Raw genomic sequence first — 13588 nt, forward strand, 5'->3', positions numbered from 1 at the left:
CAACACCAACAGTGAGACTCATCTTCCTCACTCCTCTCCCCCAGACACTCTCAGTCTCACAAGTCACATGTCCCCAAAGAACATCTAATTGCTAAATCCCTGTTGTACTTGGCCTATGAGTTATGTTTCACACACAGGCCACTTCCTTCTTCGTACTCTCTACTCTTAATCTTCGGAGATATTTCCCTAGTTCTCTCACCTCTCTGATGATTCCTTCTTAGACCTACTTGTGGGTTATTTTTCCACTGCCTGATCCAAAACTTTAGCATTCTCCAAGATTCTTCCCATAGCACTCTTCTATTCTTCCATATGCTCTCCATCATCCTCTTTTATGTTAATGATGTTCCCCAGATAATATTTTCAACATAGCTATCTCTCTTAAGCCTCAAAATTATATAACTAATTGTCTCTGAAACACAGTCACTTAGATGTCTTAGAAAATTCATACACAACGCAATAAACCCCACCCTAATTGTCTTCCTGTTGCAATCTGCCCCCTCCTAGACACCTTGCTACAATAAATGGCATTACCCAGTCAGTCAAAAACTATAGATGCCATTTTCATTTCCTCCCTTTCCCTCACCCCATTCCTTTCTCTTTAACCACTTAAACCTTATTTAATTTGGGCTCTTGGCATCTCTCTTCTGTACTAACATATCATTCATTTAACTAGACTATCTGCTTTGGATTTTCTATTTCTCCAGGCAATCCAGGCATATTATTCTACTGCATACGTTTTTTTGTTATTGTTTTGATTTTTTACTACAATAAAATCCATACTTCTTATCATGGCATATGAGCTTTCAACAATCTATACTCTGCCTAACTTTTCTGCATCTATTTCTACCACTCCCTGATCTGTATCAAATGCATAATGTTTCCTACATGCACCATGTGATTTCTTGCCATCTTAACATTCCACCTGTCTTATTTATGTGGTTTTTGTAGCACCAAACATAATGCCTAGTAAGTGGCACTAAATGTTTACAGAGAGAAAGAGTGAATCTATAGGCATGAAATGAATTCAAAGAAGACAGGGAACTTGTCTGTGGTTTACTTACTGATGCCTAAAATTTGCGCATCAGGACAAAGTCAGTTTTGTGATAAAATGCTTCTGGTAGACTGGATTGCATCCACAGTACAGGGTAAAGGGATGATATCAGAGTCATTCTTGCTGTGACGTGGCACCCTGAAAAAAGCAGACCAGAGTCCTAAGTAAATAGACTCTGGACAAGTGGTTGGGGAGGCTGCAAAAGAAGAGGGGGTAGATTTTATCTGTTCACAGACATCTGGGTTACAAACGCAGAGGAATATAAAAGAACAAGAAGGCTGCCCTCAGACGAATGCTTCTGTTTTCTGTCCAGTTCCCATATAGGAGATCTTTTGATGTTGTTTACAAGTCAGGCTATTATCTCACTTCAAACAATATCCTTAGCCTGTATACACCTCCTGTCTCTTTTAACTGAGTTAGCTCTTGTAAAAAAAATAAGGAATTCCTCTCCTTTGGAGTCAAAAGCCATTTGAAGTTCCTGTCTGTGAAAAATTATCAGATGAGGTTATGATATCTGGGAGATTTTGTTGTTGTTGTTGTTGAAGAAAATTCTCCAGACTTAAAAAAATAATGTAGTGCCATAAAAGTCTGGTTTGGAATGGGAGTCTGCTATGAGCACAGTGGGAAAGGTTTAATCCTGCCCCCCACCCTCGTTCTGCTCCGTGGTTCTTATTTTGTGAACAACCTGAAGGACTCAAAATTGCAAAAAATGCCTATTGGTGGTATCTACTGTCAATACCAGCACTGATCCCATAACAAGGATTCATTTTATTCAAGTCACTAAAGTTTTATTAGATTCAATGAAAATTTTTTCATTGGAGCTTTGAAAACATTTTTGTCCATTCCCTAAACTCTTGCTTGTTGGAAATGGAATTTGATTTCATAAGGATTTATGGGCACTTTCAAAATCACTTAACAGCCAAAAGCCATGTAGTAACTTTTCCCATGTAAGAATAGAATGGGAGGCTTGTAGAGGTGACTGTTGTAAAAGAGGAGTGAGATTAGATTCAGATCACTTCCACCCAGACCCTGCTTTATCTACTGCAGGGCCAGGACTCTACTGCCAGCCCATATCTGCTGAGCCGAAAGAATTATATAAGATTGTTGAAGCCCTGAGTGCAGGCTTTCTTGTATTAAATTATTATATTTTAGTATAAGCCACCCATTAATATGGGCTGAAATATAGAAGGGATAATTATGTCTCAAGTGTAAATAACTTGATAGTTATTCCAAATAAAGTTTGAAATTGATTTATTTTTATATTTATACCTGAATATGAATAGGCCAGGTTGTCCAGATATTATTTTTAATAAAAGTCTCATTATAAAAAAGTAATATACATGGATCTAAAAATTAATTCTGCTTAACTTTATTCCTTCAGTTCAATTTTTCAATACTTAACTCTTAAGCACTTGAGAAGCTCTAAGCTAGGTAGGATGACTTCTTGAAACTGCCTTGATAAAGAGAATAGCTAAGTCTTTAAATTTTCAAGACTTTCTTATTTATAAGAAACACAAAAAAAGCTTTGCAACTCTGAAATCAACTAAGCTAGAAGTTAAACAAGTAGGTGCTATCAACATCTAGAGGCAAGTTTGTATGGGTGTGTGTTTTTGTTTTTGTTTTTGGTGTAATCATGGATAAGTTTACTCAGACTCTTTTTCTGATGTCTTCAGACACTGAGCTTCTTTTCTCCATACACAGATAGCATAAGTGCTGAGGTATATTGGGGAAAAAATGGTAAATTTGATAGTTAGCCAGTCCTTGAATACTTGTCTCAGTCACTTGTTAACATGTTTCCAGTCTGGGCAACAGAGTGAGACTCCAACTCAAAACAAAACAAAACAAAACAACATGTTTTGGTGAACAGCTTCCTTAGGTGATCTCTGTATCTTTAAAATACCAAGACTAGTCAAGACCAGATGCTTCAATTCTGTTCATAGCAATTACCCAAAACTATGTGAACCTGCTTCTGTTTGGTCAGTTTCCACCTACTACCTGAACCTTAGATGTGTCTTCTTTTTCCCCCTTTCTGCTCTTTGGTTGATTGAACTAATCTTGGTTTCTCTAATTCCAACTAGAGGAAGGTGTTAGGCACTTCCTATTTTTTGCCCATGTTTTATTTTCCAGAGACCCAATGCCTTTCACTCACTCTGAAGGCTGTTCCTGTAAAGGAGCCAGTCTAGTTTCCTTGTAAGGGAATGCAAGAGGGTCAAGAATGTAGTTAGTGACCTTGGGCAAGTCACTTAACATTTTTGGAACCAATGCCTCATTTCTAAAATGAAAATAAATTATTCTACCAACTCCATATTTTCTTCAATATATCAGTAAAGTTAATGTCTATAAACCTGTAGACAAGTTTATTTAAGCTGCTAGGAATAAACCTCTATAAAACAACATTACTTGCTGCGAAAGTGGTAAGTATTCTGGAATCAGAGTATTTACTGCAATTTTTTGTTGAGATGATTCTAGGTCAGTACTCTACATATAATTAATACTGGTATCTCAGCAATTCACACTAGCATAAAAGCATCAATTAGGATTAACCAAAGTCACAGAGAAATGTGACTACATACAATTTATAATTCTATTAACTTTTAAAAAATAAACTCAGCTGCAGACTTACTTCTAATATTAGTTTTTAATCTCTCATTCCTATAGAATCAGTGATCCTCTTTATTCGGCTAAGGCCAAGAAAATTGTTGCTAAAATGGTCACTGCTGCCTCTCATTTAGTCTTTTGACCTGGTTCCTCTACATACCTTCCCTATATGCCCTATTTTAGACTCGTATCTCATCAATGGGACCTGGGGTGACACTGCCTTATATTAGGAGAAGTAATCATACACACAGAGGCTCTTCCATCTTTTGTGTACATTACTCAAAGTCCAGTATTGATTAATAAAGGTTCTAGTGTTATCCAATTACACTTTAAAATAATCTTTAATCAAGTCTATGCTGTTCCAGAAATGCTCTTTCTTCGAGAGTCTCCCCATTCCTGAGATCTAATGGTCTGTGATCTGTCTAGGTGTCTCATGACATGCTTGTCTCTGAGTTTTGTAGCCCTGATCTTAATTTGCTCACTTACTGATGAAAAGAATATCTTCCAGATTAAGCACAAGATGAAAATCATGTCATTTTGTTGTTGTAGTTAATGTAATCTTTACTCTGGTGCATTTTATATCATTTCCTATCACTCTGTTGCACCACTCAATGCCACTTAAAATCTCAAGCTTTACTTTGAACAACTTCATGTCTGTTTTGATGCAGCTTAAGAAAATATACCTTATAAAGAGCTAAACAGATGTAATTTGTTATTATTATAATTTTGACAATTTACCAGAAGGTTGCACATGTAAGAACATAAAGGGAAGGGAGTTTAAGGAAAGGCAATTGTGAAACACTAGAAGAGAGAGTTATACCATAGTTCTGTAAAAAAAAAAAAAAAGTTTTCTAGTCTGCATGTACTTAACTAGACCAGAATATGACAGGATTAGAGAGATAGAGAGATAGACAGATGATGATAGATGATTGATAGCTAGGTGGATGGATAGATAGCTGATTATAGACACTGACATATAGACATACAGATGTTGACATTTATTCAAGATTTATATTTTTCTCCTTACAGTTGCACCATCTCATCTTTTTGAATAGAGCTATTAACTGAATTTTCTTCACCTGTGTAGCTATCTGTGCGTGGTTTCCTGATTCCTACTACATGCTCTGAAAGAACAACATTCTCCTGCTGTCTAGAGCAACTAAAAACAATAACATTTTGGAAACAAATTTAATTTTAGTGAGAATTTAATTGAACCCTTTCATTTTAATAAAAAGAAAGTTGTAAAAATATGAGGGCACTTCCATTACCAAGAACTTTATGTCTTAGAAATTTCAGTTTAGTTTCTAACACTAAACAGAACAGGTTTAAAACAAACCTGCAGATTTTTATGTGAACCATGAAAATAGTAAGATATGTCTCTACACTATGCAAAAAAATTTTTTATGTTATTATTGTTTAAATTAGTACTACCATCTTCTTAGAAAGAAGTTTTTTAAAAAATGGATCTAAATTTAAAATTTTCTGCTTTTATCCACAATTCTAACAAGTTATTTTTTATAAACAACATACAGTTTTAAATCAAAATAGATGTTCTAGTTTTTGTTAACAGAGGAAATTTACTTTATTGGGTCAATATACTGTGCAACTGTTATAAACACAGCTGATCTCAGCGTATACTAAAAATAGAATATGCAAGCTGTCTGCTGGTCTTCTAATGCACATACATAAGATAAAGCTGATATTATTTTTATATTTGCAGTAATATTCATAATATTTCACTAATTTCAATTATAATTATTTTTTCCAAAGATTCTGCTGGATTCTAAACAGTTCAGGAAACTTTAGAACATTAAATTATTTTGCTTGTTTCTCACTCTTATTGTTTTAACAGTGGTATAACCTCATTTTACTGTTTACATTCTTAATATCTACTGATGGTATTTTGGTCTTTCATGTTCTCTTATCTCTTTTATCTGGTCTACAAAGACAATCTCAATGTTCTTCCAGTATGATCTGGTGAACAAAAGAAATAAAGAGATAGAAAAAAACAAACAAAAATTAAGTTTAAAGATTAAGATTCAACCACATTTATTTCCTTTAGTCCCTCATAAAGCCTTTTGCAAATCTGAAAACACTGTTATTACATTATATAATTTATGCCACATTAACATCATATTTTGTAAGTTGCTTTGAAATTGTATTCTGGTTTCAAGTTTGTTTGTGTTGTTTCTCTAGTTAGATTGCTAGTTGTTGAAGAATAAGAACATATCAAGTTCTTGGGATATAGGTACATTCATGCTTGTTGTGCGATCTTACTTTATACATGAACAATTAACCAATGTTATACTTCCTTCACCATGTTCACTTCCAAAATGCTTGGGAACTGTATTTTTTTCAAGATGAGGCCATGCGTAGGAGAGACTTTAGATAAGACACTGTTCCATGGTACTTTACTTAGATTCTAACCTTTGTTAATAGAGTAGTGATGCTGTAAATCATCTGTGTGTCTTGTGAACCTTTGAGATTGAGCATGGACCAGTTGTTAAATCATTCCAGTGCATAAATTCAATCTTCCAGGTCAGATTACTTATGAGATAAAATGTTGTCACATAATAACTATGTTCCCTGAGAGAAGAATGACTTTATACTAGGTCCTTTATACACTGTAACAAGAAGAGCAATTGTTTCTTCTTCTGAACTGAAGCATGAAATAGACTTAGTTTAAAAAGTTATGAAGTATCAATAGTTTCAAGAGTTTTGAAAAGAATGGAAAAAGTAAAATTTATCAAAATTACCCTTCTCCAGAAAAATAATCTGAACTCTCCCAGTCAAAAGAAACTTTTCCATTTGCTGGAATTCTCTGTTACGTATGGCATTTGACTCCTATTTGGCTTAGAGAGGAGTTATTTCTTGATCTGCTAATTTATAAAACGAAAGGAAACAGTCTGAGAGAAAAGAAAAAATAGACTGTGTTTGGGAGGGTACAAAGAAAGTCAGTTTGAGGCCAAGCATGAAGAGCACTACACCCCAAACAAGAAACTAACTCGCATCCACTAGGAGCCTCTGAGGCGAGAAATTGCATATTAATAGTTGTGCTGTAGAAAAGTCCACTGCTTGTATATGTCAATGTACTGCAAGGTGACAGGAATAAAACTATAAATAAATATTTATTCATTATTTCTTGCTTGGTTGCCCTTTTGGAATGAACATCTAAAGAAGATAAGGCTCCCAACTCTTGTTACCATGTTTATGAATAGCATCTCTTAGCAACTCATGATAAGTGTTCAAGAAAGTCATTGACTAATTGAGGAAATAAGTATATGCAAATAAAGACATAAATAGCTCTTTATTAACTGAGACAATCTTCCACATATCAGTCATGTACCTTAATTTCAAATGTTCACACATAGTCTATCTCTGTAGGAATTAATTTTACAAATCATGTAAATAATGATGATGATGAGGCTGATAAGAGAAGAAGGATGAAGAAGGGGCTACTAGTTATTCAGCACTTATTATTGCTAAGTACTGTATTAAGTGCTTTGCCCATACTCATTTTCCCCATCCAACCCGAGGAAACTTAAGTATGAGAACAAAAACTAGGTTTGAGCAATACTAACAAAATGAATGTTTCAATAGTGTCTCAAACTTATCTCTAGAACCCAATTAGCATTTTCCAAACACAGCATTCATTCTCTCCTCCTCCTCTCCCCCATACCATTCCAACTCCCTTTTGCTTTATGTTTTGCTGTTCATGGCACCACTGTCAACCCAGAATTCTAGCCTAAAAATACTGGTCATGTTTTACTTCCTGATATTCTCTACACCTGAAAATTCGCATCAGTGTTTTTCTTAATGTATTTTATGAGTTATTTCATTTTCCCTGCCCTACACTCTACTGATCTTAGGTTTTAGGATTGTCCTTTACACTTACACCATTTGTTAGCAACGAATTGTCTCTTCTCTCCCCATCATATGATATCCACAGTTGATTACATTATATTGTTCCCTAAGGCATTTCATATCTTCTTTTGTAAATTATAAACTGTTTGAGATTAGGACTCACTTTTTTATACAACTTTGCGTTGCCAAAGGACGGAGCACATTGTTTTACATAGAATAAGGATTATCAATATTCAGTTTATGACATTGAAGATGTAAAAGTCCAAATCACATAAAGGCCATTAAAAAATAGTTACTGAGCACCTGCTCTTTCAGGTGGCAGAGATGTAGGGTTAGAGATATAGTAGTGAACAATAGCAGGAACACAAAACATGTTTTCTGCTATCATATTCTAGTGAGGAGGGCACAACAGAAAATACAAATATATGTGATTATAAGTTAAAGAGTTTTGAAGAGATGAACACGATTGTCTGTGAGAGAATAGTATGATGACCTATCTTAAATTGGATTGACAGAAAAACCTTTTTGACAAGATGTTTTAGCTGAGATGGGAGGAAGAGAAAGAAGAATTATGTGAAAAGTCAGAGGCTGTGTGTCCAGACAGAGGGAATGATATGAGCAAAGACTCTGAGAATGGAAAACCCTATGCACTCAGGAAAATTAAGAAAGGCCAGTGTGACAAAAGTAAAGTGATTCAAAGGGAGTGGCCAATGTCAAGGCAGGTGAAGTAGTCAGAGGCCAGACCATAGGGTCCTTTTAGGCCATGTTAGGTGTGGTTTGTACTGTAAGAGTCATAATAAGCTATGTAAAGGATTTAAGCAAGGGAGTGTAGGCGTGATTGATTTAGAATGTTAAAAGTTCACTTTAGTTTCTGTGTGGAAATTAATAAGGTGGAAAAAGAAAGAAAAGAGAACAATAGCAGATTATTAAATAGATCAGATACAATGATGGCATTTTGGTAAAATTATTATCTGTGCAGAAGAAGACAAAAAGAATATGGACTTGGCATCTATTCTAAAAGTCAAATTGATAGGGCCTGGTGATTGATGGAGTCCATACTGAGGACAGAGTAATCAAGGATTACTTTCCAAATTTCTGAACAACTGGGCAGAAGGACTGTTATTTTCTGTAAAGGAAGAGATTGGGTGAAGGAATAATTTAGATGAGGGTTGAGGTAACCAGAACTCAGTGTTTCAGATATGTTATGTGCCTACTAGATATCAAAGTAGGGATGTCAGGTAGGCAGTAGGACACATGAACCTGGAACTCCAAAGAAAGACAAAGACTGAAGACATGAAATAGGGATTTCATTCATGCATTCATTCATTCATTCATCCATTGAGGTCAAGCAATTGAGGGTATATTTAAAGAACTCATGAAAAAGTCAATTGATAAATTAAAATAGACAAATATGTTAACATACTTTCATTTGAAAAATCAAACTTTACTTTCAAATGATATATTCTTTTACCTGATCAATAATATAACTTTAAAAAACAAGATGAAGATTCCTCAAGGGTCTAGAAGTCAACTATTGGAAGAGGTAGACTACAGTAAGAGAAGAGGGTATGTCATATGTGAGTGGCCTTTATTATTTTGAAGTACACTCCTTCTTCTCTGAAAATGCTTATCATGAAAAAGTATGACAATCACAGACACTTTTAGATGTTGTTTCTTCATATATATATATATATATATATATATACACATATTTTGAGTTGGAGACTCACTCGGTCGCCCAGACTGGAGTGCAGTGGCCGCTCCCAGTCACCGCAGCCTCGACCTGCTGGGCTCCGGCGATCCTTCCGCCTCAGCCTTCCAAGTAGCTACCACGTCTGGCTAATTTTTTGATTTATTGTAGAGATGAGGTTTCGCCAAGTTGCCCAGGTGGGTCTCGAACCCACGGGCTCAGGCAATCCACTCACCTCAGCCTCCCAAGGTGCAGGATTACAGGTTGAGTCACTGAGCCCGGCTAGTATTGTCATTTTAACAATATTCTTATAATTCATGAGCATGAAATATCTTTCTTTTTTGTGTGTCTTCAATTTCTCTCATCAACATGTATAGTTTTCCTTGTACAAACCTTACACTTTCTTAGTTAGATGGATTCCTAAGTATTTTATAATTTTTGCAGTTCTTGCAAATGAGATTGCTATCTTGATTTCTTTTTCAGATAGTTTGTTGTTGGCATATAGAAATGCTACTGGTTTTTGTATGTTGACTTTGCATCATGCAACTTCACTGAATTTGTTAAACAGCTCTAACAGTGTTTTGGTGGAGTCTTTAGGTTTTTTTCAAAGTACAAATTGATGTCATCTGTGAATGAGGCTTCTTTGATATTTTCGCTTTCAATTTGGTTACGCTTCATTTCTCTCTCTTGCCAAATTACTCTGGCCAGAACTTCCAGCATTATTCTGAATACGAGTGGGCATCCTTGACTTGTTCCAGTCCTTAAGAGAAAGGCCTTCAATTTTTCCCTGTTTAGTATGATGTTGGCTATGAGTTTGTCATATATGACCTTTATTATTTTGAGTTATGTTCCCTGTACACCTACTTTGATGAGGATTTTTACCATAAAGTGATGTTAAGTTTTATCAAATACTATTTCAGCATCTATTGAAATAATCATATGACTTTTGCTCTTGGTTCTGTCAATGATTCATGGAATTTAGAACACGTTAGATCTCCTATAGAGGGAGGATGGAGAGAGAAGAAACGAAGTCCACAATACCACCCTAGGGTTTTCCAATGCTTATGGTGGAGAGAAAGGAGACAGTGATGGAAATGTAGAGTGGACAGATGGAAGACAGGGAAAAAAAGACAAAGCATGGTGATTCGTGCCTATAATCCCAGTGCTTTGGGAAGGTGAGGCAGGGGGATCATTTGAGTCTAGAAGTTTGAGACCAGCCTGGGTAAAATAGCCAGACCTCATCTCTACCAAACAAACAAACAAAAATCTAAAAATTAGCTGGATGTGTTGTCACATGCCTGTAGTCCCAGCTATTGAAAGGCTCAGGCAGAAGGATTACCTGAGCCCAGAAGGTCAAGGCTGCGGTGAGTCATAATTGTGCCACTACACTCTAGCCGGGTAACAGAGTAAGACTCTGACACAAAATAAGGGAAGGGGGCTCAAAAGGGTGGTGTCTTGAGAAAACAGTCTTTTAGGAAGGGAAATGCTCGTTCTATAACAACGGAAAAGTTGGATGAGTCAGTCCATATTAGAGTTCTCTTTACTGGGTAGAACTTCTTACATGTTGGAGACCACTTGTATTTTGTCTACTACGCTTGTTTGAATCCTTAATACAATTCCTGGCACACAGTGGACACTTGATACATATTAATCAAATGACATATTAATTGAATGACCAAATATTTAAGTTCAGTTGAGTGTGAGGGATCAGCATAAATCATTTTAATAAGTCCTCCTCTTCTCCTCCCCATCCCCCTGCCCTGCCTGATTCTCACATCTACTTTCAAAAGCACTGATGAGAGAGAGAAGTAACTTTGGGCTTTGTCAAAGCAACATAAAACATGCTTTATTCCTGCTGATGTTAGGAAAAGTGAGCTCTTTTCTAAACCCAGGAGGAAGAAAACTCAGGCTAACATAGCATGAGAGGTAATATAGGGTGGCTGTTTCTCAGAAGGTAGTGAATCATAACCATAACCATAACCATGGAAATAAGGTCCCTGCCCTGTCAACAACTCTGCAGGTCACTAGTCCCCTTAACTGTGCTCTGAAAAGAATTGTGTTGAATGGCTTCCATTGTAGAATATTTTGGTGACGGGAAGGAAAGAGTTAGGGGTTCAGATCAGTGACTCTGGCTTGACCAGTACCTGGAAGATGCCAGAGTGACTTTTATAAACCTGCTTCCCAAGGCTCAACTGGAGATTTTGTGGCTGCCCGTGAGAAGAATTACTTGTTTTAGAATTATGACAATGTAAGCTGGTTGTTGAACTGGGTTAACATAAGAAGGTAGACCTATTCAGAAAGAAACACACTCAACACTACTACACAAAGAAACAGAGTAGGACCATTCACCACGGGCCCTGATAACATTTCAGGCAGCCATTACATTTCATGGTTATAATATGTTTATCATATACCTTTTACTTTGCTGCAGATAGTAAGAGAAGTTTAACATTCTTCTTGTTTTGTCCGTTGACAGTAAAAATAACTGGGTTGAGTACAGCAAGAATATTCTAACATTCCACAAACATCTCAAACTCCCCACATCTACAATGTAACTTATCCATGTCCCATCTGCATGCATGCAGACACACTCACAACTTCATTTCTCAGTGTTTTTTCTCCACAAAGTGTAGCGCCACACACCCAGTTCCCAATTCCAAACATGGGCTTTACCCTGGCAGCTTATCTTAGCTCCATATTCATACTGATCAACTTCTATTGGGGTCTTTCTTGACTCCAATTTTTCCTCTATCCTTCTGCTACTTCCCAGCTCAGGCCACCATGCGCTCTCTACTTACTGCTGCAGGACCCTCCAAAGTTAGGCTTTCTGTATTCAGTCTTGCCTTCACACTTTTGAAACCCATAGTTGACGGAGACAAATCCGTCATCAGCCCCAACATAGAGTTGAACATTCCCAACCTTATGAGTGTCACCATTGTTCCTGCTTCCCCTAGTCAGCTTCATAGCATACCAACCTGTATGGGCAGCTGAACAGTTAGCCAGGCAATCTCTCTCAGTTCCTCTACCTGGCCCTGCTGGAGGTCTCCCTCATTCCTCCTCTCAAAATCCTTTGCTTTTCTGTCCTTCAAGTCTCCCTTTAAGTTTCTCTAAAGGATCTGGAACTTTCTCAAACTCCTAAAAGTTTTTTCTATCTACTATTTGAGCGAAAATTTTCCTGAAGGTTTGTATCAGTCCTGCCTTGTTCACAGAGAATCCTTTGAGCCTAGCAAAGTGCTGCCCAATGAGTGTGCCAAATAAATGAACAATATTTTGTTTGATTAAGACACAATATCTCCCTTAACTGTCCAGGCTGAAGTGCAGTGGCAGATCATAGCTCATTGTAACCTAGAACTCCTGAACTCAAACAATACTCCTGCATCAGCCTCTCCAGTAGCTAGGGCTACAGGCACACGTGTCTAATTTTTTTACTTTTTTTTTGTAGAGATGGGGTCTCACCTTGTTGCTCAGACTGAAACAAGCATTTCAATTATGTGTCTGCTGTTACGTGAGGTGTGCTATTTCAGTGGTTTTGGCACACAGACACACCCTTCCATGAGGCCTTTTTCTTTCTTCTGTTGTTTTTCCATATAACAACAATAAATACTAGACTGCATCTTCTGAAAATATTAGTCTAACCATCATCTATGACTGGCTCTCTGGGTGCTGAAGAAGAATACCCGAGACGCTTGTGGATTGCATTAGGATAAGAATCATTTCCCAGTTCAAGTGTGTTGTGGGTCTCTAGCGCACTTTCAGAGACTCATTAGAACCCTGATCTCTCACACTGGGTCTGCAGGTCTGGTGGTTGGTGCATCCCGTGGCAATTGAGTGGTTGTGTGAAAAGGGAGATAATCAAGAACCAGTAGGAGGAATCCATTCCCGCGTATCAAGTCTGGGTGCTTCCTTATCCACCCTCTCTGTTGGGGTCAGCAACAGCCTACACTGCATGCCGTTCGGCCTGGGAGCCTGCTGGCTTGCTCACGCGTGCAACCGGGCTGAAGAGGAAGTGTGTGGAGGAAGGAAGTGGGCATAGAGCGATGCAGGGCTGTGCGTCTCCCAGAGAAGAGCTATAGCTATAGCTATAACGTCTTTGACACCAAAATGTTCCCCTGGCGCCTTCAGGGAGTTCGGGTTTTGTTTTTTTTTTGTTGTTTTTTTTTTTGGGTGGGAGGGTTATTTTGAATGTGTGACCTTCTGGATTATTTCTCTAGTGGTTGCTGAACCCCAAAATCAGAGTGCTTAACGCTTGCGGAAGGACTGGACGACTCCCCGCCGCGGTCCCCGTCCCCGGGTTTGTCCCCTTTGGGCCACGTCGGGGTGGCCGCGGAGGCTGGGCGTCCTCAGCTGGGGGCGCGCGGGCTGGGGCCACACGGCCCCGCTTCCCT

The sequence above is a fragment of the Carlito syrichta genome, unplaced genomic scaffold (genome assembly GCF_000164805.1).
Source record: "Carlito syrichta isolate Samal-C Ts95f unplaced genomic scaffold, Tarsius_syrichta-2.0.1 Scaffold314030, whole genome shotgun sequence".
NCBI classification, from domain to species: Eukaryota; Metazoa; Chordata; class Mammalia; order Primates; family Tarsiidae; genus Carlito; species Carlito syrichta.